At 43.7% G+C, this 24,928-nt stretch overlaps 1 protein-coding gene across 1 annotated transcript in view; it reads left to right on the top strand.

Annotated features, from left to right (window-relative positions):
- The window catches only part of LOC138846137 (uncharacterized), a 49,988-nt gene that overhangs the window by 1,959 nt on the left and 23,101 nt on the right, over nucleotides 1-24,928 (top strand). The gene's annotated exons all lie outside the window — the stretch shown is intronic.

A 24,928-nucleotide genomic window follows, 5' to 3' on the forward strand; every position in this document is an offset into this window, starting at 1 on the left:
GCTCCTGTGTTCCTCAAGTTAATTTGAGTATTTCCCTTCCTTGCAACCAGAAGAGCCTAACTTACATTAGTGTTAAAGAAAGTTTGGACAACAGAAGCAAAAATAGACCAATGAGCTTACATCAAAGTAAAAAGTATATCCAAAGGAAACATCCAACAGAGTAGAAAGGTGGCCTAAAGAACAGCAGAAAGTATTTGTGAACCGTGTATCTGATAAGGCACTGAAATACAAAATATGTAAGGAACTCAAGCAACTCAATAGCAAGAAAAAAATAACTTGATTTAAAAATGAACAAAAAAACCTGAAAAGATATGAAAAAATACTCAATACCACTAGTCATCAGGGAAGTGCAAATTAAAACTACAATAAGATGTCACCTCACGCCTGTTAGGATGACCATTACAGACTAATGTAGGTGAGGACATAGAGAAAAGGGAATCTTTGCATACTGTTGTAGGAATATCATTTGGTACAGCCATTATGGAAAACAATTTTGGAGGTCTGCACAAAATACAAATGTAACTGCCATACAATCCAGCAATTCCACTAAATTCCTAAAATTGAAATTGATGTGTCAAAAAGGTATCTGTACTGCCATATTCACTGCAGCATTATTTACAATAGTTAAGACATGGAATCAACCTAAGTGTCCATCGATAGATGACTGGATGAGGAAAATGTAGTGGGTATTTCAAATATCTTGTATACACATAATATATACATGTATACATAATATGTGTGTGTATTATTCAGCCTTTAAAAAAAGAAGGGAATGCTGTCATTTGGAACAATATGAATGAACTGCGTGATATCATTCGTATGTGGAATCCAGAAACGTGAAACTCATAGAAGCAGAGCAGTAGAATGCAGTTGCCAGAGGCTGGAAGCTGGGAGACGCTGGGTAGATGTTATCGGAGGACAATTTTTCAGTTACAGAAGGAGAATAAGTTCAAGAGCTCTATTGTACAGCATGGCAACTATGAATCCTAATAGCATATTATATACTTGAAAATTGCTGGGACATTAGGTTGTAAATGTATTCAACAAAAATAATGATGTCTGTGAGGTAATTATATGTTGATTTCCTTGATTTCAGCCATGCTACAATATATACATTTATCAAAATGTTATGTTGAACAACATAAAATTATATAATTTGCATTTACCAATTTAAAAGCCAATAATAACTTTAAAATTAAAAGTAATAAAATATATTTATAAAAAAGGAAGCCAGGAGCCAGTATTGTGGTATAAGTGGGTAAACTCACTGCCTGCAACATTGGCATCCCATATGGGCACTGGTTCAAGACCCAGCTGCTCAGCTACTTCACTTCTGATCCAGCTCCCTGCTAATGACCTGAAAAAAGTAGCTGAAGATGGCCCAAGTTGTTGGGTCCCTGCACCCACGTGGGTGACCTGAAGAAGCTCCTGGTTCCTGGCTTTGGCCTCACTCAGCACTCCCATTGCAGCCATCTGGGAAGTGAACAAGCAAATGGGAGATCTCTCTCTCTCTCTCTTTCTCTATCTGTCTCTCCCTCTCTCTGTGAATCTGACTTTCAGATAAATAAATAAATCTTTAAAAAAAATAAAAAGAAGCTTATTTGGGAAACAAAGGAAAATACTCAGGCAGTAGCAAAATAGGGTTATTTAGAACAAAAGCCATTTGAGCTATAGATAAGGGAAAAGGACCAAAGAGTTGTTAATAAGCTACTATTTGTTGATAACCTCACCAGCTTGTTTGTCTTATTGATTTGTTCCTAAAGAGCTCTGGACTGGGAGCCAGGGGTCTACTGCTTGCCCAATTCACCTAATTACTCAATAAGTCACTTCACCTGGATCTTAGTTTCCATACCTAAAAAGGGGAGACATAAACATTTTTTCTACTTCTCTCACAGGATGCATGGTCATATTGAAAAGATTAGTTATCACATGGAGAAGTGAAAATGTGAGGTATTAATAGTAATTGTGGCCGGCGCCATGGCTCAATAGGCTAATCCTCTGCCTGCGGCGCTGGCACCCAGGGTTCTAGTCCCGGTTGGGGCGCCGGATTCTGTCCCAGTGCTCTCTGCTGTGGCCCGGGAAGGCAGTGGAGGATGGCCCAAGTGTTTGGGCCCTGCACCCACATGGGAGACCAGGAAGAAGCACCTGGCTCCTGGCTTTGGATCAGTGCAGTGCACCAGCCGCAGTGCGCCGGCCGCAGCGGCGACTGGAGGGTGAACCAATGGAAAAAGGAAGACCTTTCTCTCTGTTTCTCTCTCTCACTGTCCACTCTACCTGTCAAAAAAAATTTTTTTAATTAAAAAAAAATAGTAATTGTGAGTTGTGGCTGTTATAGGAGTAATTGTTTATATTTTCTTTTTTGGTAAGATAAGTTAAAGATCAACGAACAATGCTACACCCACCCTATCTCACCCACGTGCCATCCCAATGTGGTTCTTCTCTCCTGTCTACAGAGCTCGAAGCTCTCTGCTTCCTCTGTGTTTGCCATCTTTTACGTCTGAGTTGTACCAGTGTTCAGTAACTGAATAATCAACAAAGCTCTCCTGAATGACCTCTAACATGTTTGCTCTCCTGTGCTGATGTATTCTAGCTAGAATGGCTGAGTAAGCAGTTTAGAAATGGTGGATGGTAAATGGTGGTGGCCACAGTATTGATCCTAGTGAGGACTGGAGGTATTTAGTACTTGTCACGTCTACACTACAGGACACCATGATTACTCGTCTGAAATTGAGCTTACCTCCTATCTTCTCACCTGAAAAAGAGCCCTATGTTCATCCTTGCCTTATTTTTTTTTTTTTTTTGACAGATAGAGTTAGACAGTTAGAGGGAGAGGCAGAGAGAAAGGTCTTCCTTCCATTGGTTCACCCCCCAAATGGCCACCATGGCCAGTGCTACGCCGATCTGAAGCCAGGAGCCAGGTGCTTCCTCCTGGTCTCCCATGCGGGTGCGGGGCCCAAGCACTTGGGCCATTGTTCACTGCCTTCCGGGGCCACAGCAGAGAGCTGGACTGGAAGAGGAGCAACCAGGACTAGCACTTGGTGCCCATATGGGATGCCAGCACCGGCCCCCCCTTCTTTTTTAAACAGAGTATTTCCATGACATTATGGTATCCTGCCCAACAGTTAAGCCACCATTTGGAACACTTGCATCCATATTGAAGTGCCAGGCTTCAAGTCCCAGCTCTTCTCTTGTTTCTACCTCCCTGCTAATGAACTTTTTTTTTTTTTTTTTTGACAGGCAGAGTGGACAGTGAGAGAGAGAGAGACAGAAAGAAAGGTCTTCCTTTGCCATTGGTTCACCCTCCAATGGCCGCCGCGGCCTCACTGATCCGATGGCGGGAGCCAGGTGCTTCTTCCTGGTCTCCCATGGGGTGCAGAGCCCAAGTACTTGGGCCATCCTCCACTGCACTCCCTGGCCACAGCAGAGAGCTGTCCTGGAAGAGGGGCAACCGGGACAGAATCTGGCACCTCGTCCGGGACTAGAACCCGGTGTGCCGGTGCCGCAAGGCGGAGGATTAGCCTAGTGAGCAGCGGTGCCGGCCTGCTAATGAACTTTTGTGGGCAGAAGATGATAAGTTTTCCAGAGCCAAACTTGCCTTTTCTTTCCATTTTAAAGTTTTACTAGGGAAAATTACCAACAGTTGCCAGGCAAGTCCCTGTGCATCCATCATCCCGTGTTCATCTTGCTTGTCAAGCCTCACACCCCTCCCTCCCTCTCCACCCAGCCTCAGCTGGACAGGTCACTCAGCAACCTAGGGCTAAAAAGTTCTTAAGAGTGACATGGAAGAGAAAGTGCTGGGCACTGCCCAGGCGTTTTTGGAGCACTGGGTTAGGACTCAAGTGTTTGAGTCCCTGCCACTTATGCAGGAAACCTGGATCCAGGCTGGCTCAGCCCCAGTCTTAGTAGGCATGTATTAAGGAGAGAACCACCAAATGAGGGTTCTACCTCTGTCTCTAATTAATATATATAAATATTTATATAATATGTAATACTATACAAATGTATATATTAATAGAGAAAAATGATAGACCCCTGGAGACCAATAGCTGTTTGAGAAGGAGGCTCAGAGGGCTGTGAAAATTTCTCAGCAGTAGCAGCATTTTGGGGTTATATTAAACATGGGGGACACTTTACCACTTAGTATGGAAGTGCACTATGTCGTTCAAAGTTTAAGAGCACAGTCCCAACCCTTGCCCTGATCAACACTGGAAGTCAATCTTCTGATTCAGAAAAACATGTTTTGATGATGTAGTCTGAGAAGCTGATCAGGGAACAGGAGTGTGAGTAAGGCCAGCTACCCTTGGCCCCTTGTTGGCTGCGCACTTGGAAGCTCTGAGCATCCTCCTGACCAAGTGGTAACAGGGAGAGAAAGTACAAACGTTCAGCACCTAACCCAGTGCTCCAAACACGCCTGGGCAGTGCCCAGCACTTTCTCTTCCATGTCACTCTTAAGAACTTTTTAGCCCTAGGTAGCTGAGTGACCTGTCCAGCTGAGGCTGGGTGGAGAGGGAGGGAGGGGTGTGAGGCTTGACAAGCAAGGTGAACACGGGATGATGGATGCCCAGGGACTTGCCTGGCAACTGTTGGTAATTTTCCCTAGTAAAACTTTAAAATGGAAAGAAAAGGCAAGTTTGGCTCTGGAAAACTTGAAGGCTGGGGGCAGCCCTTTCTCTGTCAAATGTTTTGCACCACTTTCTGGCCAGGGTTTTTATTTCACAGTTAGAAACAGAAGTAGATGTGAACAGTGACTAAAATTCATGTTCAGAGGGAAACGAATGGAAGCAGATCCTTCCCCAGGAGGAGGCAGCAGGGTCCCAAGCACCTGGAGGAAAGAGGGACCCATGGAGAGAAGAGACATGGGCAGGAGAAACTGGAAGCCTGAGAAACCTGTCTCACTGACTTCACAGTGTGCCCATTTCCACGCCTTAAGGCATTCTTTTGGGGGCAACTCACTGAGACCCCCTCTTTCCCCATGAACTCACAATCCAGCCCTATCCCTGACACAATTATCCTGGGCTTCAGAGACAAAATCCCTCACTGGCTTTTGACCCCTGCCCCCTTAATAATATCAGACCATAAAGTTGCTTAGCACAGAGGAGTTGCCATGGCAACAACATCCATATCTCTGGACGAGTGCCAGCACCGAGACCCGGGGGCTCGGGCACATGGCAAAAGGACAGCTTGCAGGGAACAATGGAGGGAGCCGGCTGCAGATTCTTTTCATGCCTAATTACCCATGAGCACATGGCACAATGGCTTATTTAACTCAGCTTTGGCTCGGAAGGGAGACAGGTTCACATTCCAGTTGGAAAGGATTCCAGCCCTGGCCCTTGCCTCCATTTCAGGGAGGGGCAGGAGGCAAAGCAACGTGAGTCATTGAAATGCATAGACCTTGTCTTCTTAATTATTTTGCATTTGGCCATCTTTCCTTGTTTCAGAAGCTAATTATTCCAAGTGGGGAGAATTGGTCCATCTCAGGTTTAGCTGGAAGCTAAACACTGACAACCGGTTTGGGGAACAACAGTTTCCCATGCCCGGCTCGGCAGTAGAATATCATTCTTTCTCAGGCCTGACTCAGCCGGAGGGTAGAACAGCTTACTGAATTCTCGCGATGGATAAGGTAACCTTCCTGGCTGCCTGATCACTTTCCGAGGATGGCATTTAGGCCTGATCCCTGCAATTTTCAGACTTTAGAACAAGGACCAGGCTGTCAGGTGGGCCCAAGCGGAAGAGACAGAATGGAGAACAGGGGAAAAGGGTACAAAGAAGATTCCCCACTCCATGTAGGTGCCAGGCTGCACCACCTCCTGCACACAGAGAGCTCACAGCCAATCAGAAATGGTTTTAGTCATCAAGGATGGTGGGAGAGCAAATGAGACTGTTGCTTGATAGGAATTTTGAGTGTGAGTGGTTTTTAGAGATGTAAGCCAGAGGTTCTTTGCTGGCTTCTCTGTCAAGACAATAAAAGACATGGAGTAAGAAATCTATGAGGCCGGCACCGCAGCTCACTTGGCTAATACTCCGCCTGCAGTGCCAGTACTCCGGGTTCTAGTCCCGGTCAGGGCGCTGGATTCTGTCCTGGTTGCCCCTCTTCCAGTCCAGCTCTCTGTTGTGGCCTGGGAGTGCAGTGGAGGATGGCCCAAGTGCTTGGGCCCTGCACCCGCATGGGAGACCAGGAGAAGCACCTGGCTCCTGGCTTTGGATCGGCGCGGTGCGCTGGCCGTAGCAGCCATTTGGTGGGTGAACCAACGGAAAAGGAAGACCTTTCTCTCTGTCTCTCTCTCTCTCACTGTCTAACTCTATCTGTCAAAAAAGAAATCTATGAAGAATATTATATTCGTCTATCGATTACTAAGACACCATCCATGCATCAGACAACATTTCTTTATTCATCTGTTTGGATCCTGCCCCAGCCTGACCCCTGCCACGTCCCTCACAGCATGATTTGCTATTCATCATCTGACAACTCCAGGCAGCGGTCACAGGTTTTCCAGTTTTCCTTCCTGGCTCCGCAGAACTCAGTGCCCCAGCTCGCTCCCCCTGCATGTTTCGGCCTCAGTGCTAATTGTGCGGGAATATAAGACTGTGGATCCCATCATTCTGGGAGTGTCCAGAGCACACCCTCTTCATTACAGCAAAAAGATGTGCACTGGTGCAGGGGCTACCTGCATCTCTTAGATGCTCAGTGTTGTATGCAGGACAGGAATGGCAGGAAATCGAGCCATTAAAATGAACTTCGTGATAGCAAGTGGAGTATGAAGTGAGGTTGGGTTAGGTTCTGCTGTAGATCTCGTCTGCAGGGCAAACTCTCTTGCCACTCAGGGACAGATGTAGAACTGCACATCCCACTGCAGGACTCAGAGGAGGGATTTGCGATTTCAGAGGAAAACCATGCTTCTGCAGCAGAAAGTTGCTCCTGTTTAAAAGAAGCACGCGGGTGAATGAAGGACAATGAGATCCCACGTGACACGTGATCCAGGATGCTCATCCTAAGGTGGGCATTACATGATCAACTGGTTCATAAGATCGGGTGGCTGTGGAGCAATTTCTGTGGGAAAGAAATTGTGCATCAGGCTTACAGAAATCCAGAAAGGGTAAATAAATGACAAGAGCAAGTGGCCAGATTTTTATGTTCCTTTACTCAGTTTCTCCCTCAGCTCACACTTAATAAGGAAAAAGAGTTCAAACCTGGTTGAAAAACAGGACCATGGGCCAGCGCCGTGGCTCACTTGGTTAATCCTCAGCCTGCAGTGCCGGCATCCCATAGGGGCGCTGGGTTCTAGTCCTGGCTGCTCCTCTTCCAGTCCAGCTCTCTGCTGTGGCCAGGGAAGGCGTGGAGGATGGGTCAAGTGCTTGGGCCCTGCACCCACATGGGAAACCAGGAAGAGGCACCTGGCTCCCGGCTTCAGATCAGGGTAGCTCCAGCCGTAGCCACCATTTGGAGGGTGAACCAACGGAAGGAAGACCTTTCTCTCTGTCTCTCTCTCTCTCTCACTGTCTAACTCTACCTGTCAAATAAATAAAGAAAAAAAAAGAAAAATGGGACCATATCACATTTGCTGCTAGCAATAACAGACAGCTGAGACATCACAGCCTCTTTCAGACATGAAAACAAAGTGACACTCGGTGAAGGAAAATGCTGTCGAAGGCTAGAACTTTAAGCGGGATGCTATACCACTCAACAAAGAAAAAAACCTGAGGGATTGATGGATAGATAGATAGATATGAGAGATGCAAACATAGAAATAGATATGTAGATAAACACAGATACAGAGACATAGACACATACATACAGACGGTTGTCCCTCGGTATCCATGGGGCATTGGTTCTAACACCAAAGTCTGTGGATGCTCAAGTCCTTTGATAAAATTGTGTGGTATTCGAATCTAACCTACACACATCCTCCTGTATGCTTTAAATCATCCTCTACATTACTTGTAATACCTAACATAATGTAAACGCTCTGGAAATAGTTGTTAGGCTGTATTGTTTAGGGAATAATGACAAGAAAAGAAAAAGTCTATGTGCTTGGTACAATTTTTTCCCAAATATTTTTCGCTGAATCTGCAGATGTAGAGCTCATGGATATGAAAGATTAAATATGTGCAAGTCAGTGTGTGTGTGTGCCCGTGTGTGTACATGTATGTCTGTGTGCACGTGTTCTAGTGTGTGTTTGTGTGCCTTCTGTGACTGTGTGCATGCATGTGTGTGTGTGTGTGTGCCCGTCCTGTGCCATGTGTGTAGGAATCCAGAGAAATGGCAACTTTCTTGGCGGAAGGGAACAGGAGTAAAGCCAGGTGCCTCTCTTTCCTTTATCTTATCAAACAATTGAAAAGTGTGCAAGTCAGGTGGGAAGAGTTTCAGGAGGCAGAGGACAATCAGGAAGGCCAGGAAGTTGATGTTGGAGAAAGCGAAAGGAAAAACTTCTCACTGGAAGACTGCAATGAACCCATAGGTCTTCCCATTGACAGTCAATTGAGATCTTCTGAACAAGATGCAATACTGCACTGCAAATGTGATCTTCCATCTTCCATAGAAAGATCAAGAGGGTTAGGAGAATTAGCAATGCTGCGGAAGTTTAGCACCATCTTTAGCAAGAACACATTCATCAGAGGGAATCTCTTTCAAGATACGTAAAGAAACCTCACTGAAACCTACATGGTAGATTCCCCCTGAACGCATGTTTGTGATGTGATAAGATCCCTTGCCAAGCTCATTAAAACCTCCAACTGTTCTCCACTCTGGTTGACACATGTGAAAAGAAATGTACTATTTTAGAAACTGGAAAGTTCTTGAGAGAAACCATTCACAAAGTGTGTTGCATGGAATGCCAGTTCTGTGAAATATTATTAATAGGTGTCTATGGGAATGAAGCAGGATATTTTTAGGTTACATAGAGATAGAACTCTGTACCTTAGATTTCTCTGTTCCATCTGCATTTGTGATGTGAAACTCCAAGGAAGGAGAGCTGAAAGTATTGATTCCTATTCCTATTTGACAATGGACAATGGAATAATTTTTTACAGAATATGATGTGTAATTAGTCTTCTTGTGAATTTAACTTGAGAAATGGTGCTGTACAGAATATAATTCTAGGTAGAAAACTAGGAGTTTCCTTTTTTTTTTTTTTTTTTTTTTTTTTTTTTTTTTTTGACAGGCAGACTGGACAGTGAGAAAGAGAGAGACAGAGAGAAAGGTCTTCCTTTTCCGTTGGTTCACCCACCAAATGGCCGCTGCGGCTGGCACACCCCGCTGATCCGAAGCCAGGAGCCAGGTGCTTCTCCTGGTCTCCCATGCAGGTGCAGGGCCCAAAGACTTGGGCCATCCTCCACTGCACTCCCAGGTCACAGCAGAGAGCTGGCCTGGAAGAGGAGCAACCAGGACAGAATCCGGCGCCCTGACCGGGATTAGAACTCGGGGTGCCAGCGCCACAGGCGGAGGATTAGCCTATTGAGCCATGCACCAGCCAAAAAACTAGGAGATTGAAGAACATAAATAGGTTTTCTCTATTATTTTTCTAGCTATAAAAGAAAAGAATTACAAAGGGACAGTTCTTTAAAAAGATAATATGATAATATTATAAGTAAGATTTGGCTTTTCAGATAAATCTTTAATACATTTGAATTTCATTTTAAATAGACCAGTAGTCTCCAACATAGGATTGTGTGAGGGAACTCAAGGCAAATTATGAAAATGTTGGGGGGAAAAAAAAACAAAAGCAAAAACAGAAATTTTCTTTCTATATTTTTGTCAGCTTTTTATTTGTATTTTTTAAGTTTTTGCTTTTATACATTTTTATTTATTTGAAAAGCAAAGGGACAGACAGAGATCTTCCATCCACTGGTTCATGTCCAGAATGCCCTCAACAGCCAGGACTAGACCCGAGCAAAGCTAGGAGCTGAGAACTCCATCCAGTCTTCCATAAAGGTGGCAGGGACCCATCTACTCGAGTTATCACCTGCTCTCTCCTGGGGTGTGCATCAGCAGGAAGCAGGAATTGGAAGCAGAGCCAGTACTCTAACTTAGGCACCATGAGATGCGGGCATCCTACCTGCTGCTCCAAATGCCCACACCATATGCGTATTTTTGTGTTTCTGGTTTAGGGCATGTCAAATATTAATATAGAAACACATGCATTAACCTTATAAAATGTATACATGTATATACATGATCCAAAATTTGGGTCACTGTTGGCATGTGTAATCTGAGAAGTTTGAAAACTGTGCTCCAGACAATGAGAAACAACTACAGATTCTCAAGCAAGAAGGTGATGTATAATCAGAGGGAAGATTTAGGAAGATTAGAAAAATTCTGAACATGGAGTTAGACATATGGAGATGCTGCAATAATTAGGAATGTCTGATCTCCTTTTCCATAGTTATATTTCTTATTTCTATATTCATGTCTTAGTGAATAGGTTAGAACTTCCTTTGAAAAATGTGAATTTTTATAAACGATAGTAAGCATCTTTGTTTTACTTCTGACTTTAATGAGAATGCTACTTGTCTGTCATCAAGAGGTACAGAATTAATAGTTCACAATAGATGTGACTTATTTGTTCAGAAAGCACACTTTTCACTATTTTTCAAGAGAGTAAGTAAGAAGAAATAGAAATAATTCGAGAGAGCCTGGATAATTTCTTTAAAAAGTGTTATGTATTAATGGAAGGAAATAAGTGTATGCCAGGTGAATAAATTAAAAAACAAAACCTTTCCTGGCAATTCTTTACATTGTAAGAAAAAGGAATATTCCTATAATCTTCATACAAAAGAAATAAAAATTTACTGAAGTAGCTAACATCTCTGGAATTCTAAACACCCATACAACATCTGTAAGAATTGGAGAGAAGAATATTTTGAAAGAAAAGATGTTATTACATCCTAAACACCTGTCACCATAACGCATGGCAAACAGCAGCCAAGGTAAGGCCAAGCCCCTCACTTAGGGCGAAAGCAGACCTAGGACCCCACCCTGCTGACAGTGGTGACTGAATATATGAGTTAAACTCTGCCCATCAGAGTCCTCCTTGGATGGTTATCATCAAAAATTGGAAGAAATAAATTCTTGATTCTCCAATCATGGAACCAGAATAAAACAAACCTGGAATTGCTAATACTGGTGTTCCCAGCAAAAATGGGGGGAGGTCAGGTGTAATATAAAGAATTGGAGATGGTGAGAGAAGGAAGGAGGGTGGGAAGGAGGCAAAACCAAGAAAAGAGAAGTGGAGAAGAGGACAAAGAAAAAGACAAGATCTTGACAATGGCTGAAGTCTCTTGGTCCCCGCCTCAGCTTACTTGGAGCTTGTTTTTCCAATAAATCCCTTATTTTTAGTTTTTCTTCTGTTAGTTTTTTTCTAAGCTGAATTGAGTTGTGCTCTTTCAGCGGCAAACTACCTCGTAGAGCGTTGCTAGCAAGATTAATTTTTTTTTTTTTTGACAGGCAGAGTGGACAGTGAGAGAGAGAGAGAGAGAGAGAGAGACAGAGAGAAAGGTCTTCCTTTGCCGTTGGTTCACCCTTCATTGGCCGCCGCGGCCGGCTTGCTGCGGCCGGTGCACTGCACCTATCCGAAGGCAGGAGCCAGGTGCTTCTCCTGGTCTCCCATGGGGTGCAGGGCCCAAGCACTTGGGCCATCCTCCACTGCACTCCCTGGCCACAGCAGAGAGCCGGCCTGGAAGAGGGGCAACCTGGACAGAATCCGGCGCCCCGACCGGAACTAGAACCCGGTGTGCTGGCACCACAAGGTGGAGGATTAGCCTAGTGAGCCGCGGTGCCGGCCCTAGCAAGATTAAATATTAAGAATAATGACAGACCCTATATTGTGAAAGTACCTAAGTAAAAATCAAGTAGTGGGCATCTATCAATATAAGATGACTGATTAATTTTATTTTGTGTTGGGGCAGGCACTGTGGCGTAGTGGGTGAAGCCACCGTATGCGGTGCCAGCATCCCATTTGGGCGCCAGTTCAAGTCCCGGCTGCTCCACTTCTGATTCAGCTCTCTACTGTGGCCTGGGAAATCAGTACAAGATGGCCCAGGCCCTTGGGCTCCTGCACCCACGTGGGAAGACCCGGAGGAAGCCCCTGGCTCCTGGCTTTGGATCAGCGCAGCTCTGGCCATTGCAGCCAATTAGGGAGTGAACAGCCAGATAGAAGATCTCTGTCTCATTCTCTCTCTCTCTCTCTCTGCCTCTCCTTTTCTCTCTCTGTGTAACTCTGACTTACAAGTAAATAAATAAATCTTTAAAATTTTTTTTTTATTTTGTGGTTTTTCCGCTTCTCAGTACTACTTTTCCAAATATTACCCATGTAATCTGGGTTAAAAAGGCTATAAGCTTTTTCTTTTTATATATTCCGTTTCTAATTTTTTCACATTTGCCGTGAGTTCCATAATAGTAATCGTGTTATACAGCAAAGTTGCTGATTTCCTGTGTGCCCTTTTGTGTCTTGAAGATTAATTAAGCAACGCTCCCTCCAAAGCTGCTGCTTTGGAAGGTTTGCCACGGTTCCCTGTGGTGCTGGGTTAGAGTTGGATTTGAAATCGGAAAGGAACAGCAAAGCAAAGATATCGCTTTCTTAAGGGAATTTCTTTCCACGTCTGACCGCTGATCTAAGATCATGGTGGGTCGGAGCACCGCCCACTCTGCAAGAATTACCCATGCCTAACTTACCTTATGTAAGCAAAGGACAGATAGGCAAGGTCCCTGAGAGGTAAGTTGGAGCCAGAGAAATGGAGGAAACCTGGCTTCTTGGACAGCCTTCAAAAACTTCTGCCTTAGGCTCTGTAAAGCAGGTAACACACTTGTGCCCCCAGCTCCCTGTGTAAACCACAACCCAGTGGAGCCTGCGTGGGGGCAGGAGTCACATTTTCTCTGTCCGCTACACCAGGTTATTTTTTCACGGTGGAGCGAGGCAGAGGCCAGACAAGGAGACACCGGACAAGGGGCACAACACTGACACCTGTTACCGACAGAGAGAAACCACAGAGCGGATGGAGTTCAAAATCAAACATAGCTGTTTGCAAACAACTTTAGGGTTTGTCATTACTTAATATCAAAGTTTACAAAATAAAGAAGCAGTTTTTCCAGGGTGAGCATTTTGACAGAGAATTTCCAAGTCAGCCAACCAGAGATTTCTTAATACACACATACTTTGTTATCTTCTACTTGTTACATTTTTATACTTAAAATTTTCGTATGTGGATGCAGGGGTGGGGGGAATCAATAATATTTTTTACTCCTTGATAGACAACTGCTGACTTATTTTCCTCTGACTCACCCTGCTTCCAAATAATGTGAATATAATCTGGTTTAAAAAAAGCTATCTTCTTACTATGAAATTGTTCTTAGGATGTATTTTCTTTCCAACTGTTTATATTTGATTATGTCTTACAATAGCATTCACAATAAATTGTTCAATGAGTTTGTTTTTACTGGTTTCATTTTTCACTACATATTTCTTTTTCATTCGTTCATTCTTTTTAAATTATTTTATTGATATTTTATGAATATGAAGAGAACAGATTTCGTGTGATCTTTAGATAGAATTCTAATAATATATTGGTACTTCCTTCCCTTTCTCCCTCCATACCCCTTTATTTCTTTTTTCTTTTTTAATTGACTTTTTGAATTTTTTAAAAATATTTACTTATTTAGTTGAAAGGCAGAACTACAGAGAGGCAGAGGGAGGGAGGGAGAGAGGATGGGAAGAAGGGAAGGAGAGAGGGGGATAAAGAGGGAGGGGGAGAGAGGAGGTGAAAGAGAGAGAGAGGTAAGTAGATAAGTCTCCAGGCTGGCACTGTGACAGAGTAGGTTAATCTATCTGCAGCGCCAGCATCTCATTTGGGTACTGGTTCTAGTCCCAGCTGCTCCTCTTCCAATCCAGCTCTCTGTTATGGCCTGGGAAAGCAGTAGAAGGTGGCCAAGTGCTCTCTCTCTGTCTCTCCCTCTCACTATCTGTAGCTCATCCTCTCAAGTAAATAAATAAAGTCTATTAAAAAAAATGAGAAAGAGAGAAGTCTTCCATCTGCTGGTTCACTCCCCAAATGGCCACAACATTTGGAGCTGCGCCAACCTGAAGCCCGAAGCCAGGAGTTTTTTCCAGGTCTCCCACGCAGGTGCAGGGGCCCAAGGACTTGGGCCATCTTCTACTGCTTTCCCAGGCCACAGCAGAGAGCTGGATCAGAAGTGGAACATTCAGGTCTCGAACCAGCACCCATATGGGATGCCAGCACCACAGGCAGTGGCCTTACCCGCTACACCACAGCGCCAGCTAAGGTGCTACTGAATGGAATTCAACAAGCAAAAAATAAAAAGACCACTGCTCAGCAGGAATATAGACAAGGACTATAAACAATAATCAAATCCCAAGATGCCAATTTTACCCACCTACATTACATTTTATACAATATGTATTCTATATATATAATTCTTCTTAGCTGAGATGTAGTTCAAATAAAGTGCACAAATATTGTGTTCAGCTCCCCTTCAAAAAATTTGCTTCTGAAAATATCTGTTAGCACCACAAGCTATGCAATCTTGGTCTAGGTGGTCCCTGGTCCCTTCCCCAACAATAGAAACCACTGCTTGGTGGAAAGCACTTGTCTGACCTCCATCATGAAATACTAGTCTGCTTGGTTTTGAAATTTATACAAATGTAATCATACAATAGATAGTCCCTTGGTATCTGTATCTTGTCATTTCATATAATATCTGCAAGATTCATCCATGCAGTTTTAATTCATTGCATGCAGATTTTTTGCAAGATTCGTTGCATGCAGTTTTAGTTTGTTCTCATAGATGTGCAGTATTCTACTACATGAATTTCTGTTTCCACTTAACTAACGATAGATAATTAAGTTATTTCCAGTCTGGAGCTAAATGAACAGCCTTCTTTCTTCAAGGCAAAAGTCTCAAAAAGCACTTGACTGAAATATTTTTTTCTGCCCCAACTCTACTACTTTTAGATACAATTGCAGTTGTACACTATATGTATACACTGGAGCTGTAGTCAGGAAATGGCTTCTAAGTCAGAGGGCTAAGGGATAGTTGATGTGAGGGGCTGTGGGAAGAGATAAGGGTGAGCAAATGTGGAAATCCTAAATCTCATTCCCATCTCACTGTTCAATTCAACTAATTTTTATCCAATATTATTTACTAAGCATTATCCATATGTAAGGCACTGTGTTAAGATATTTGGGAAATGCAAGAATAAAGCCAGGACATGGTTCTGAACAAGGTCAAAATCCAGCTGGGATGTTTTGGGGTAACACAAAGTCCATAAATTGTCCTGACCTGTAGCTCAAGCTGGATCTACACTAGGACTAGAGTCTTCTGCAAGAGGAACCCAACCTCTAGTCAGTTTCGTGAGAACAGATCAGGAACAAAGGCAGGGAAACACAAACAAATAATTAGAATCGAGATCGGTAATGGTATCAAGATTAAAAAAAAAAAAGAGAGAGTCCCTGCATTTTGCATACTCTGATCATTCCTGCACTTCCTCTGAATAAACTACTAGGAGAACCTAGGGGAATTTTTATTCTGCCATAACATGGTGACCTAGCAACAGATGGGGTGCTTGTTTTCATATCAGTTTCCAACCTGATGAAGAAAATTGTTTACTTACATCATGGAAACACATGATTTCCTGGAGCATGCAAAAAAAATGAGTAAAACAAAAAACATTTATTCTTCAAAGAGTCTGCACAGGTCAATTTCCTTGTGACGTTGTTCTGGTGAAGTCTACCTCATCAGAGTGTCCCAAGGCATAAGCAATTCAAATTTGACATCTGTGTTCAGACACAGGAACAGGAAAAGTACTGGCAAAATTTACCAATTGCTCCTTGAGAAAAGTAAACTTGGCAGATCTGACCTTTCTAGGCATTAAACAGCTATGATCTTCATTACAGTAAGTAGTCCCTGTGACTCAGCAGCCAGTGGTAAGGCAGATGAGAAGCTACCCACAGTCATTTAAGGCAACACCTGGCCCAGGCAGCACTCTCTGTGCTCACCACAATAAATGGCTGCTTGGTCCCACTCCCACTGCCTCTAGGATAAAGACCCACAATCCTCCTGTGGCCCTGTGGTCCTTCCTTGTCCCAGGCTTATACTTCCTGTAACAGGAGGCTATTCCCACTCACTCTGTTCTCTGCACATAGCAAAACTTGCTCCACGTCTTCCTTGTAGTAACAGGTACGATAGCTCCGAGAGAATATTTCTGAAAACGCTGGATTCTGCAACAAAGTGTTGCCATTGTCTACTGAAAATACAAACAAGTCCTAAAATCATGACAGGTGTCTCATAGCCATTTCTCTCACCTCCTGTCAAATAAGATCTGCCCCACATCTCCTCCAGAGCTCTTTTCTTCTCCTCTTCCCACACTCTCCTTCTAGACTGGAATGATTTTTCTACCTAAGGTTTAGGTGGATACCGGAGCCTCTTTCCTGGTATTCCTGCCTCCAACCTCTCCCTATATCCATCCCACATGCATATTCCACATTACTTTTCTTATGATCTTTTTTCCCTCTAAGTATGCTTCTAGAAGAAAAAGAAGGAAACATATGAAGAAGACAACATAAAATATGTTCAAACTGTGGAATAGGCAAGATTTTTAAAGCTGAAATGAAAAAGAAAAAAATTATATGTTGAACTATATTAAAATCAAGAAGTTCTGTTCATGAAAAAAGCATTAAAAGAATGACAAGGCAACCTAGAATTACATAAATTTATAGAATGTGTATGTGACACAGGGATAATAATCAGACTATGTCATTAATACCTCAAAAAAAGAAATAATTTAGATGTCCAAAAGAAGAAAGGACCAAAATTTAAACAGGCATTTCATGAAAGAAGCTATCCAAATGATACTAATTTACTAATTTATGAAAACCTACTCATCTTCATAAGTCATCAGGAAAATAAACCTGAAAACCAGGATGAATTTCTATTCTGTACCCTATCAGAAAGGCTAAATTAAAAAGACAGATAGGCTGGCGCTGCGGCTCAAAAGGCTAATCCTCTGCCTTGCAGCGCCGGCACACTGGGTTCTAGTCCCAGTCGGGGTGCCGGATTCTGTCCCGGTTGCCCCTCTTCCAGGCCAGCTCTCTGCTGTGGCCCGGGAGGACAGTGGAGGATGGCCCAAGTCCTTGGGCCCTGCATCCCATGGGAGACCAGGACAAGCACCTAGCTCCTGGCTTCGGATCAGCGCAGTGCACCAGCCACAGCGCACCGGCCGTGGCGGCTATTGGAGGGTGAACCAATGGCAAAAGGAAGACCTTTCTCTCTGTCTCTCTCTCTCAGTGTCCACTCTGCCTGTAAAAAAAAAAAAAAAAAAAAAAAAAAAAAAAAAAAAGACAGATAATACCAAGTGGTAGTATAAAAATGAAATAAGTGGAACTCTACTTGGGGAAACCTGTTTGCCAACACTAACAAAAGTTGCTTGGAAATTCTAGCTCTCCCCACACACCTAAGAAAAATGTTGACATTTTTCTACCTGTAGAAGAAAGTCCATTTATTTACTTATTTGAAAGATAGAGTTACAAAGAGAGAAAGAAAAAGATAGAGAGCCCCTCAAACTGCTGGTTGAGTCTTCAGATGGCCACAATAGCCAGGAGATTCATCCAGGGACATGAACCAGCAATCTATGGGATGCCAGTGTTGCAGGCAATAGCGCAACCCACTACGCCACAGTGCCAGCCCTAAAAAAAATCCATCTATTCAGCATTATTTGTAATAGCCAAATCCTAAAAACAACCCAAACATCTACCAAGAGCACAACAGATGAACACAGTATGGTATAAACATAAATAGTGAACATTGGTAGGTAATAAATATGAATATAGCACGTGCAACAACTATGGAACATTTGTGGATAATAAATATGAATACAGAATATGCAGCATCACAGATGAATCTTAGACAGTGTTGTTGAATAAGAGTGATCAGCACATGAAGAATAAATTATTATATTATGTGTTACATCTATATAAGGGACAAAAGCAGACAAATCCAACCTATAATGCTTGTATTCAGAACAGTGATGTCTCTTCTGGGAGATATTGACCACTCAGCCTCAGAAGGGTGGATTCTAGAACGCTGATGATGTGCTGTTGGGTGCTAGATGCATGGATTTGTTCACATGATAAAAATCCATCAGATTCTATGCCTACGACTTTTGCCTTTTTCTACCTAGAGTTTACATTTTAGTAAAAAGTTTACCGAAAAAATTGTTTTCCTACTACTACTAAGTAATGTGATTTGATTTCTCATGACCTACCAAACCAAGGCTCCTGTTCACACACACACACACACATACACACACACACACACACACATAGAAGAAAGAAAGAAATCCTAATGGGATTAGAAAAATAAAAAAGTCCAGAGCCAGAGATTACATCAGATTCTAGGAAGGCTAGGGAATGATGGGAAAATATTGCAAGGAAGAACATTCTTCATTCATGTCATCTTGAGGACACCCATCCATCTTGATGCTAAATTTCTTGCCATGGGCTAAATGTGAAATTTAAAGAAACCCATCACATGTATCTGCCACTTAACAATATACATTTAGGGGGAAAAGTCACAGAGGTGGAATTTTTGGCATCAAAGTAGCCAGTTACCCAGCAGAATAACCAGAGTTGCCCCATTTCTTTGCATCTGGAAATATCCAGTGGGCCCTAGTCAAACCCACCAGGAACAACCTGACCCAGAATGTCTGGCCAGAGGGAAATTAGATCAAAGTGCTCTTCCATCCTGCATGCCTTTAAATAACATTATAGGATTAAAAGCCCTACAAAAAGCATAATTCAATTAACTGATTCCTCTTACTGTTTTCCAAATGCAACAATGAAAATGGATTCATAAGTTCCTAGGACAAGGGTATACCGCTTCATTTGGTTTGGGATGTGAATTCTTTTTATGAGATTCTTTTATGCTGGTAAAAACTTTCATGATCATTTTTAGCTGTGGGAAAGTCTTAGAATGTGGTCAACACACTTGCCCATCATCAACAGAGGGAAATTAGTAGCAACAGATAGACATGCTGTCCAAAGATGATGGGAGGGGAGTAAATATTCAGACAGATAGAAGATCCCTTTCCTCATCTCCTGGTTTTATCAGAATCCATAATTTTCTACTGCCCCTACCCCAAACCAGGCAACACACTGAGCCCTGGTGAGCGTGGCCAGCGGCCCCTCTGCAGAGACCTGCTGGGTATTTTCCTGCTGTGCTTTGGAAAACGGTCATCACTGTCGCGTCCTCTTACTCATGAAACATTCCTGTGCTGAGTATCACAGCCTTGGAGCTTGGGGCTGTGACATCCAAACTGATTTCATTTTCCATTCAGTTTCATGCAAGCAAACAAACAAAAACATCTAACTCCTTTTTGTCCAAATGAAAAAGCAAAAAGGTAAAGGGAGCAGAAGAGAGGCTTGGGATTCCCCTGCCTTCCTGGGCCCTCCTCCCCCAGCAGCCTCTGGGAGATACCGTACGTGGAGACTTGGCTCCTTACCAGCCCGACCTGGTAACAAGCAACAGCTGCCTGGCAGGTGTGCTCACTGCAGGGCTTCAGGGACTCCTTCCCAACTCCCAGGGCTCCAGCATTTCTTTAAGTGGTCAGCTGGAGACAATTGAGGCCAATAGCTCCGGAACTATTTGAAAATGCACCAAAGTCCCGGCTCCTCTTCCCTCTAGGAATGTTACCTATGCTCAGAGTGCTGTTCTTAATGTCAGAGGAGGAGAAAACCAAATTCTAGATTTTCTGAATTACAAATGAGCATAGCATGGGGCACAGCTGTGCTGTCCTCAGAGCCAAAGCAAATCCGCACCGCTAACAATCTAGTCGGGAACTTTCTGTTAGGTGATCTGTGTTTCTTGCAAACGCAGAGATCACAGCTCTCAAAGGGAGGAGTGAGAGCTCTCCAGCCCCTCCAAAGGTAGGCAAAGAACAATATGGTTTCCAACAGCCAAGGCAGGGGTGACTGGAACAAAACTCAATAGTGTAGAGGTCAATTCTTGCTGAACCTGCCCCCCAAATTCATTCTCACTGAGAGGTTAGGAATCAAGGTGCCATCTTTGTCAGGAGGATTTGAAGGTCAAAAGAGAAGCAGGAAAAATGACTAACACCGTACACAAAGAAATGAATGGGGAACACCTTCTGCCCAGCCAAACCCGAATGGGCTGAACTTGGATGTGTAGGAGCACAGTGAATGGTACCACATACACCCATCTAGTGCCTACTCACTCTTCCTCCTGCCTCGTCATCAGAATATATACTTATGAGAAATAAATGGATGCAAATCATAAAAATGTGCTCCCTACATAACTCTTCTTGTTTTCAGTAGGAGCCAGTATATGGTTGAGGAGCACGCATGTTTAATATTGTTGGAGCAGGCATGTTGGCAATGTGTGTGCTTGTGTGTGGGCAGTGGCAAGGAAGAGAGAAACAGAAGTAATCTTGTTTAGGAAAAGAGCTGAAGGACCTCTGACATCTAAACTATAGGAGCATTTTGCCTGGAAACGGTGCTGGGCCTTGAGCCATTTGGTTCTCTGCTGAGTGAGAGGATTTCAGCCAGAACAACAGATTGCCAGAGAAGTGTGCAATCCCCTGGGGCTTGTAGTGTGTCCTAACTTTGTGGAGAGCGCACTAGGCTGGAGAAAAGCTAATTCTCCCGAGAGTTGAAAGTCTTACAATTTCTAATCATTTTCTAGATTTTCCCCAAAAAGCGAAGAAATTCATTTCTGGCTACCAAAAATTACATAAACCAAGAAGAATTTTATTCATGCAAGTATTTTACTCGTTACTTCTTTGTTTTTTTCCTGTTCTCACTCTACCTTCCTTCTCCCCATCGATGGAGATCTCACCTAAAGTGAATCACGGAACTTCTCAGAATATGCTGCAAGTTTGCATAAACATGGGGTCTGCCCCAGGAAAAGCAAGAGGACAACCACCTCCCTGTGGGCTTGGGTCTGTGAGGTTGCCTTTTCTTCTTCTGTAGTTGGCCTGCAATTAGCATAAACTACAAAGTCCCCAGCAATGCATTACTGCGGTCTTGTTGTTCATATCCTGTGGTTTCCCAGTGCACTTAGAAGTGACCAGCCTGTTTCCTCCTCATTTATCCTTTTTTGGAAAAAAAAGGAAAAAGGAAGCAAAACAAAAACTAATATCACTAGAAGTTACAAAAGATTAACACTAGCACGTAGTTGGGAAGAAATACACATATACCGAAATACACAAACACACACACACGCACACACACACATGCACCTCTTCACCACACAGCCCTTTATATATTTAGACATCAGATACACTAATTCTCATCTATTGTAACCACTGATTAATCTATTCCAGACTTTCTCCAAGTGGATGTAGTAATTACAAACAGATCTCTTAATTTGGGATTGGACCTCCTCAATGGTCCCTGTTTCTGAGGTTTTTCAGTAATGTCATCAGGTATCATAATCCTGGCAATATCTCTTCCATTATAGGTTTTATTCCTCTGAAAGGAAGTAATTTTATAGCCCAAGGCTGGCTGGCTCTCTTGTGCTCTATCTCTAACATTCACTCTCTCTCTCCCCGCCCCTGCAGGGTACAACACATCATCTAAAGTTTGCCTTCTTTCTTTGAAAGAAAAAGTTTGTTCTTTTTCACCATTCAAGTGTAACAAGACTCATAGATCCATGGTGTGTATCCATATCAACAATACCACAGAAGTCCATCTCATCTCTTGCAATCAAGAAAACTTCATTTCCCTTTATAGCAAAGACCCTTTAAAAAAAGATTTATTTTATTTATTTGAAAGACAGAGTTACAGAGAGAGGTAGAGACAGAGAGAGAGGTCTTCTATCCATTGGTTCACTCCCAAAATGGCCACAACGGCCGGAGCTGCGCCGATCCAAAGCCAGGAGTTTCCTTCGGGTCTCCCACGTGGGTGCAGGGGTCCAAGGACTTGGGCCATCTCCCACTGCTTTCCCAGGCCACAGCAGAGAGCTGGATCAGAAGAGGAGCAGCCGGGACCAGAAGCGGTGTCCATATGGGATGTCAGCAATTCAGGCCAGGGCTATAACCCACTGTGCCACAGCGCCGGCCCCAACAAAGATCCTTTCCCTTCAGCCAGACTACCTAAGGCTTCCACTGCCTACATGCTGATGAATCTAAAAACAATGACATCCTTAGTAATGTGCTCTAACACAAGACAATAAAATTTTCCTTCTTTTCCTATCATTTCTCGGAATTGGTAGTGAGTAGGGTGTACAATAACACAGGTGTCTATAGCATTGGCTCATCTAAAACTGCCAACATATGTCACTCCCCCTCTTCACAGAGGAACTACACAGGACCCTGCGCTGTTCTTTTGTCTGCTCGGCCCTTTCCGGGTTTGCTGCTGGTTCTTCCTGGGTTGGCTGCCATCCCTCTACCTCCGTGGAGGGGCGGGCCCCCCTGCCACTTTCCCCACTTCCGCGGGGGAGCGGCACACCGCCGGCCGGCTCTCTCGGGGGCTGCTCAGATGTTCCTCAGGTGTTCCCTTTAGATGTTCCTGGTGCATGTTGTCTCTCTCCTCCTTTATAGTCCTCTTCCACCAATCCCAACTCTGCTACCCACACGCCGAGTACGCTGCTCTCCTCCAATCAGGAGCAGGTCCTGCAGTTTATTGGTTGAACTGGAGGCAGCTGCGTAGAAGCTGTTTACTCCTCTCCCAGCACCATATTGTGGGAGAGCAGATGCATAGAATAAGTCTTAATTCCAGTAACTTAGTCTAGTCCAAGTTGCTCCCCACAAACATAATGGTGCCCAGGCTCGAGAGATCTGGCTGCATTAACTCCTTCGAAGCCCTTTCCTGGAAGCTCTGCCTAAGTTGCCTACAGTCATGGGCTTTGCTCAACTTGCCAGGCCTAAGGTATCCTAATTTTGCTAACAAACTGTGATACCAAACACACTTGTCTTTCTTGGAGACTCATCTGCTTTTTGTTTGTTTTTCCCAGTTACAAATGAAAGGAACTGAACCAAAGACCCAGAAGATTTGTTTTGCTAGTACGAGACTGCTAGATTTGAATTGTGACTCTCCCACGTAGGACCTGAGTAGCTCACATAAGTGGCTTGGGCCACCTTGCTCACTTTTCTTATTGTAACCTTTTCATCCCAGGTGTGAACCCTGGAGGAAGCAGATATAAAGATGCTACGCCCCTTATGAGCTTCTCTCATTGAGAGAAGGAAGCCAAATCCCTTCTCTTGGAGTATGGTTTGGCCTTATCAACTCGCCCAATCAATAGACCTCTGAGGCTGGTCATAAGAAGTCTTTCAGCTTTAACCTGATCCACTTGGAACAGTGGCTCTGAAAGTCCTAAGCAACCATGTAAGAAGTTCAATTAATGTGAGACCACCACGCTGGAGAGACCCTGAAATGACATGGAGAAAAACAGATTCTCGTCCAGCCCCATCTGTTCCAGCCCCCACCTATACACATCATCCTACAGGAATTCCCCTAACATCACAGAGAGCAGGGGCTAGACCTGTGTGATCCCACCAAGCTCCGCCCAGATTGCACTTTTCATGAGCAAAATTAATGATCTTCATGACTTTTTTATTTACTGATTTATTTGTTTGTAAGATAGTTACAGAGAGAGACAAAGAGAGGTACAGAGAGACAGAACTGTCCATCACTCCCCAAATGGCCACAATGACCAGGGCTGGGCCAGTCCTAAGCTACTAGGAGTCGGGAGCCAGGAGCTTCACCCAGGTCTCCCATGGAGAGTGGCAGGAGCCCAAGCACTGGGGCTGCTTTCTGCTGCTTTCCCGGGCACATTGGCAGGCAGCTGGATCGGAAGTGGAACAGTGGACACTAAACATAGGGAATGCCAGCATCAAAGATGGTGGATTAACCTGTTGTACCATAATGCTGGCCCCAATTGTCAGGATTTTAAGTCACCTAGTTGGGGGTAGTTTGTCATGCCACAAGAGACTAATACAGCACCTACATAAGATCCTGAGGAGTAGATGGGGCCTTTTACGTCCCCCACGAGTGTCGACTATAGTTTCACAGGTGTCTGTTCATTCTTTATTGCCAAAGAAATGTACCTGTCAGTAGAAAGGGGCTGAAAATTGAGTCTGGCACTTACCCAAAGTAGTTCCAAGCCCAGTGAAAGCCTTCCTGCCTAAGGCTCTACTGATTTGAACTCCCATTTGGAGTAGTGCCATTCTAGTTCTTAGCTGGAATTGTTCAAGCCCCTGGAGAGCTGCAGGGACACAAACATACCCACAGGGAAAAGCTCAAGGAGACGCTGATGAGGGAAGCCATCAGAACACATATGGGGAGCATTTACCTTAATAGGATTTGCCTGCATGAGGATGAAGCACGCGAGCCTAGCCATGGACCTGTATTTTAATTTCTGAAATTAAAAGAAACAGAGTCAGCACTTCTGTACCATGCATAGTATTTCCAGCCAAAAGGCTAGCAGCCTGATGCACAACTTCGATGTAGTTGCCTTAATAAAACACAGATGTGAACAGCACTGATGATCTTGGGCGCGAAAAGTGAGCAAAAAAGTGCTGCACCCACATTGCTTGAGCTTGCTGGGAGAGTTTACTCCTCCTTGAGAGCTCAGCTGGGACACTAGACACTTAGAATGGATGTATGGATGTGTGTTTTTTCCTTCACTTTCTTTTTTTCTTTTTAATTTTTTTTTCCAAAGAACTCGATCGAATTTCACACTGGGGAAAGAAGAACGGAGAACTTCCCAAGGAAACGACAGTGACTTTTTTTTTCTTTTGTTTTTCTTTTCTTATTAGTTTTTCTTTTTGCGTGTGTGTGCTTTTTTTTTTTTTTTTTTTTTTTTTGACAGGCAGAGTGGACAGTGAGAGAGAGAGACAGAGAGAAAGGTCTTCCTTTGCCGTTGGTTCACCCTCCAATGGCCGCCGCGGCCGGCGCGCTGAGGCCG

Source organism: Oryctolagus cuniculus, chromosome 1, assembly GCF_964237555.1.
Source record: "Oryctolagus cuniculus chromosome 1, mOryCun1.1, whole genome shotgun sequence".
In the NCBI taxonomy this organism is placed as follows: Eukaryota; Metazoa; Chordata; class Mammalia; order Lagomorpha; family Leporidae; genus Oryctolagus; species Oryctolagus cuniculus.